Raw genomic sequence first — 6,635 nt, 5'->3', positions numbered from 1 at the left:
GTCTGAGTGAGTACAAGGGGAACCCAATTTCATTTAGCTTAGACCCAAACATAGCTCCAATTCAACTTAAGCCCAGGAGAGTACCTTTCGTTCTCTGTCCAAAAATTGACAGAGAAATCGATGAATTGGTAAGCCAGGGCATCCTCGAACCAATCGTTCACGCCTGTTGGGAAATGCCGATCGTGACCCCCCTTAAGCCTGATGGGTCTATCAGAACTATAAATGCATACTCAGCAAAGGATTGCAACAAAGCGCATACCCGGTACCAGTAGTACAGCATCTGTTACACTCCCTCGGTCCAGGAAAGATCTATGCAAAACTTGATTTGGTGCAGGCGTACCAGCAGCTGCCAGTAGATGACGCTACTGCAGAGGCCCAGACCATCGTGACGGACAGGGGGCGTTCAAATGTAACCGCCTGCAATTCGGAGTAAGTATCGCCCCTGGACTGTTCCAAAGTATCATGGAGCACCTTTTGCATGGGATACCCAGAGTCGTCCCTTATTTTGATGACATACTGGTATCAGCCGCAAATGAAGCGCAACTTTTAAAACGAGTATGAGCCATCCTAACCAGAATCAGAGACAATGGCCTCCGTTTCAAAAGAGAAAAATGTAAAATAAATGTACCAAAAGTGGAATTCCTGGGTTATATGATCGATGGTTTGGGAATTCACCCGACTAACCAAAAAATAAAAGATATTAAGGAAGCCCCCACACCGAAGAATCAGACTGAGCTGCAGGCGTTCCTTGGGCTCCTTAACTTCTATATCGTGTTTTTAAACCAGAAGATGACAGCTGCTGAATTTCTACACCAGCTGCTGGCAAAGAACGCAGAGTGGACATGGGGCAAAGCCGAGGCCAAAGCATTTGCCGCCATGAAAGCATTGTTATCCGCAGACTCTTTCCTCGTGGAATACAGCCAGACCCTGCCCTTGGTGCTGACCTGCGACGCCTCCCCCTTCGGTGTCAGTGCTGTCCTGAGCCATTGGATGCTGAATGGTAAGGAAGCCCCCATCGCGTTGTACTCAAGGACACTGTCCACGATGGAATGGAACTACAGCCAGTTGGAACGCGAAGCCCTGGTTGCAGGGGTGGGAGTCAAGCGGTTCCACAAATATCTGTACAGCAGGGACTTTGACCCAATTACTGATCAGAAGCTTCTACTGGGACTGTTGGTCAGAGAACGCCCCACTCCGGTGTCACTCTCCCCCCGAATGACCTGATGGACTATTTTCCTGGTGGCCTATTCCTATCAGCTCAGCCACCACCCAGGCACCACACTAGGACACGCTGACGCATTGAGCCGCTGCTACCTACCAGAACTGCTGGATTACCCCACCCCTGAGACTGTGGTGCTCCTGCTTGACTGCCTGGACTCTGGACCCGTCTCCTCCTGTGACGTCGCATGCCACTCCACAAAGGACCCCATCATCAAACAGATTCTGAACTGGGTGTGGAGGGGGTGGCCCAAAGGGCCGGTTGGGCCGGAATATAAAATGTATGTTTTGAAGACTGACGAATTGTCGGCAATCAAGGGTGGTATGCTATGGGGGGACCAGGTGGTCATTCCTAAACATCTACAAATAGCCGTTTTGGAGGCGCTTCACATGGGGCACCCGAGGATAGTCAAGATGAAGGCACTGGCAAGGAGTTATGTGTGGTGGCCCAACATTGACAGAGACATACAGGAATGGGTGGCCACATGCACACCCCGCCAGGAATCCAGACCAGCTCCCCCAGAGGTGCCCGCAAAAGAGTGGGAGCGGCCACAAGCACCGTGGCTTAGAATACATATAGACTTTGCCAGAACAGTCCACAGCCAAACCTTCCTCATAATTGTGGACGCATTCTCCAAGTCGCTAGAGGTAGTACTGATGATATCCACTACCACAGTCGCAGTCATCAAGGCGCTATGGAAGCTGTTTGCAACTCACAGTTTCCCCGACGTGCTAGTGTCAGACAATGGCCCACAATTCATGGCCAGGGGTTTTGAGGAGTTCTTTGCGGCACAAGGAATCCGACATGCATTGCGACATGGTCGCATTGTTTCATCCGGCTTCCAATGGCCAGGTGGAGCATATGGTGAGATCTGCAAAGGAAGCCCTCAACAGGATGGGCCCGGGTGACTGGCAAACACAAATAGACCACTACCTGCTAATACAACACATCTCACCCAGAGCCACAACTGGAAGAAGCCCAAACGCTCATGGGCCGCCGTCTCAGGTCCCACCTGGACGGGCTACACCCCAACTATTCCACAGAAACACCCCCAGATTCCTTGAGCAAAGTCAGATCATTCAGCATAGGCATCCCGGTATACACGCACAATTACACGGGGGGGGGGGTGTTCTGTGGATACCTGCGACCATCGTTGGCATCACCGGCCCGAGATCCTACTCGGTAAGACTCGAGGACGGACGACATTGGAGGAGGCACATCGACCAACTCCGGGGCCAAATAACCAACTCCCCACTCTGACAACCAACAATGATTCCTCCACAACTCGAGCAGCACCACCTCCCGACTGTTCCGGATGCATCACGGGACTTATCTGACGGCGATGTGGGCTGGGCAGAACCACCACCAGAAGTTCCAGCCGGGGCCTGTGAAAGTTTCCAGGAGGTTCCACCAGGCAGGTCCGAAGAAGCGTCATGTCCGTCCAACCTGCGTGAGGGCAACCAGCAAACTGAACTGTGCAGGTCCAGCCGGGCAACGCAAAGGCCTGCCTACTTACGGGACTATGTTACCAGTTTGAATGTTCCATCCTAGAGGGGAGGGGTGTTAGATCCCCCCCCCGCTATTGCGGCTAAACAATAGAAGTCTCCACTCAGATCCTCTGTTGCCGGTGGGAACAGAGGAGCACCTGATTGGCTGAGAGGCTGGACAGCTTCCATTTATAAAGGGGAGCTGGCCGACCATCTCCTCAGTGGATGTTTGCACGTACTTCAATAAAGAGCTGTTATCGCTAGCGTTTTGTGTCTTCCTTTACCCGATCTAACAATAGGGTCTCCTACTTTAGCAGGGGCTGGACTAGAAGACCTCCAAGGTCCCTTCCAGCTCTATTCTAGATTTCTTTTTGTATTCTATTTCGCCTATAAAAGTCACATGAATATATCATAATTTACAATGTGTATTTTTGAATGACTCCCTTAATTCATTCAAAGGTCATAAAATCGATCATGGACCCAGGGTGACTTGGTTTATGACCGACGCAACTTACAACCGATAATGCTGGGCTCATTCACGGCTGAACCTTGAGAGGCCTCCCTGTAACAGATATGAGGAGGGGACCAGGGCTTAGCCCCCTTCCTGGCTTAACAAACTAAGTTGACAAACGTTGCATGGTTTCCAAAGGCGATCACGACCCATGGGAAGAGACTATGTGGGATCCAGATATTTTCCTGAAGGCTTTGATTCAATGGTCCATCTATGTGGATAATAAGGAGAATTTTTTTGGAGGACGTTAGATCTGCCCCCAGGGGAGTGTTCAGCTCTTGGCATCTGCCCTACTCTACATGCTTCAATTTCTGCCGGAATTCAACCAAGTGTGGAGATGTCCCAGACATCGTGGATGACTGATGGTGGCCACCACCCTTCTCCATTGGCACCTGTGGCTCTGGGACCTTCTCATGGCTTCCTCTCTCTCTAATTAAATTGTCCTGGCTTTTTCTGTTTCCAAAATCTCCCTGCTAGGTCCTGTTTTCACAACGTCCCTTCGTGGTCCTTCACGATATAAGAATTATCTTCATGCTTCCTCCCTTTCCCCAAAGGGGCAGGCGCGAGGACAGTCGAAGAACGTGTAGTCGGTTGGGAGACCGTGGTCGTTGGACACGCCCGGTCATTTGTACCAACCCCCGCATTCTAGGTGGTCAGGTTCTACAGAGCCAGGGTCTCAGGCTGATGTTGTGTAACGCGAGGTCCGTGGTTAACAAGGCCCCCCTCATCAACGATCTGATCTCAGAGGAGGAGCCGGACCTCACGGGAATAACGGAAACCTGGTTGGGCCATGAGGGAGGTTTGCCCCTCGTGGAAATGTGCCCACCAGGCTACCGTGTATTCCACCAACCACAGGCCCAGGGCAGGGGTGGTGGGCTAGCGGTAATTATACGGGAGAATCTGGAACCGAGAGAATTCACTGTGCCGCAGATATCCGGGTGTGAGTCTCTGGGCGTGAGATGGGGCCCAGGGAGACAGCTGGGCCTACTGATTGTATACTTGGCTCCTCGCTATACATCAGCGGCCCTGCCCGAACTCCTCGAGCGGATCACTGAGATGGCGGTTGAGACCCCAAAACTCTTAGTTATGGGGGATTTCAACCTGCCGTCGATGGGAGAAGCATCCAAGGCAGAATTTGGGGAATACCTGCAGGATAAAATCGCTCAAATCCGGAGGGAATGGGCCCCCTTCAGTGTTCCAGGGGGGACGTCCGAGGCGAGTCTTGAGAGACCATGCTGGGAGGAGTTTGACTCTGTTGCCACCGAGGATTTGGACAGGTTGCATGGGCAACTGCGAGCCACCACGTGTTTATTGGACCTGTGTCCCTCCTGGCTTGTACTGGCATCCTGGGAGGTTACACGAGACTTGTGAACGCTTCATTGAGTGAGGGTTTCCTGTCAGCCGCCTTGAAAGAGGCGGTTGTGAGGCCCTTGCTCAAGAAGCCTTCTCTGGACCCAATGGAGCTAGCAAATTATCGCCTGTCTCCAACCTTCCTTTTTTAACGAAGGTTGTAGAGAGCATGGTGGCTCAGAAGTTCCCACGTCACCTGGAGGAATCTGATTATCTAGACCCGCGCCAGTCCAGCTTCCGGCCCGGGCACAGCACAGAGACGGCCTTGGTCGCGTTGGTGGATGATTTCTGGAGGGCAAAGGATGGGGGTTTGTTAGGGTGTAACCAACAAGTTGGGTAGACAATATATTGCACAAGGCATGTTATGTATCTTTAAGAGAGGAGGTTCTGCTCCTACCTCTCTGACCGGACGCAATGTGTGTTGGCAGGGGAGCAGAGGTCGACCCTGAGGCCACTCACTTGTGGGGTGCCACAGGGGTCGGTCCTCTCGCCTCTCCTGTTCAACACATATATGAAGCCGCTGGGCGAGATCATCCGTGGTTTTGGGGTGGGATACCACCTGTACGCTGATGATACACAGCTGTACATTTCCACCCCAAACCACCCCAATGAGGCCGTCGAAGTGATGCCCTGGTGTTTGGAAGCCGTACGGGTCTGCATGGGAGACAACCGACTCAGACTCAACCCCTCCAAGACGGAGTGGCTGTGGCTACCGGCCCCCCGGTTCAACCAGTGTATTCCATCGCTGGCCATCGGGGGCGAGCAACTGGCCCCCGTGGAGCGGGCGCGCAATTTGGGCATCCTCCTAGACACCCGGCTGTCTATGGAAGACCATGTGGCAGCCGTGGCAAGGGGGGCGTTCCACCAGGTTCGCCTGGTGCGCCAATTGCGCCCCCTATTGGACCGGGATGCCCTCCGCACAGTCACTCACGCGCTGGTGACGTCCCGCCTGGACTACTGTAATGCTCTCTACATGGGGCTCCCCTTGAGATGCACCCGGAGACTGCAACTGGTCCAGAATGCGGCCGCGTGGGCAATTATGGGGAGAACGAGGTTCTCCCATATAACACCTCTCCTGCGCGAGCTGCACTGGCTCCCTGTGATCTACCGGGTGCGCTTCAAGGTGTTAGTTACCATCTTTAAAGCGCTCCATGGCACAGGACCTAGCTATTTGCGGGATCGCATTCTGCCCCATACATCCCTGCGACCAATTCGCTCTCACAGAGAGGGACTCCTCCGGGTGCCGTCCACCAGACACACCTTCTCTGTGATGGGTCCAGCCCTCTGGAATGACCTCCCCCCAGACATCAGGATAACGACTGATCTCCGCTCCTTCCGCACGAAACTCAAGACCCACCTGTTCCAACTAGCCGGCCTGGCTTAGACTAGAACTTTCTAACCTCCCTGGCAATTTTAATTACGGTAAATGTAAATTTTGGGGTTTTAAATTATTTAAACTGTTTTCATTTATTGTTATTTATTTTAACCTAGTGGCTTTTTATTGGAATCTTATTTGTTAAGCATTGATGTCACCTCCTCCATGCCACATCTGTATATTTGTTTTTGATTGTACGGCGCCCCGAGTCCCTTTGCGGAGAGGGGGCGACTGATAAGTCAAATAAATAAATAAATAAATAAATAAATAAATAAATAAATAAATAAATAAATAAATAAATAAATAAATAAATATCAGCTGGAAGGGAGGTGCCCAGAGGGTCCTTGGTTGCCCCCTTCCCCTCTTTGGAAGAGCTTTATAGCTCCTGCTGCCTTAAGAAAGTTCCAAACACCCTTAAAGATCCATCTCCTCCTGGGCACCCTTTCTTTTAACTATTGCCATCTAGCAGACGGTACAGGACAATAAAAACAAGGACAAGTACACTGAAAAAGAGCTTCCATCCCAGAGCAGTAATTATCTTGAATTCTACTGTAGAGGGCAACAGAAATGCAATATCAGGAGTTTTCAATTTCATCGTATAGAATGTATAGTTCTATACAATTGCATACTTTTATTTTTAATGTATAATATACTGTACACTAAAGAAGGCACAACTTTGTTATATGAGGTGCC

The sequence above is a fragment of the Natrix helvetica genome (genome assembly GCF_964273705.1).
Source record: "Natrix helvetica genome assembly, chromosome: 15".
Classification (NCBI taxonomy): domain Eukaryota; kingdom Metazoa; phylum Chordata; class Lepidosauria; order Squamata; family Natricidae; genus Natrix; species Natrix helvetica.
The sequence above is the reverse complement of the archived record's forward strand: the minus strand, read 5'-3'. Positions refer to the sequence as shown.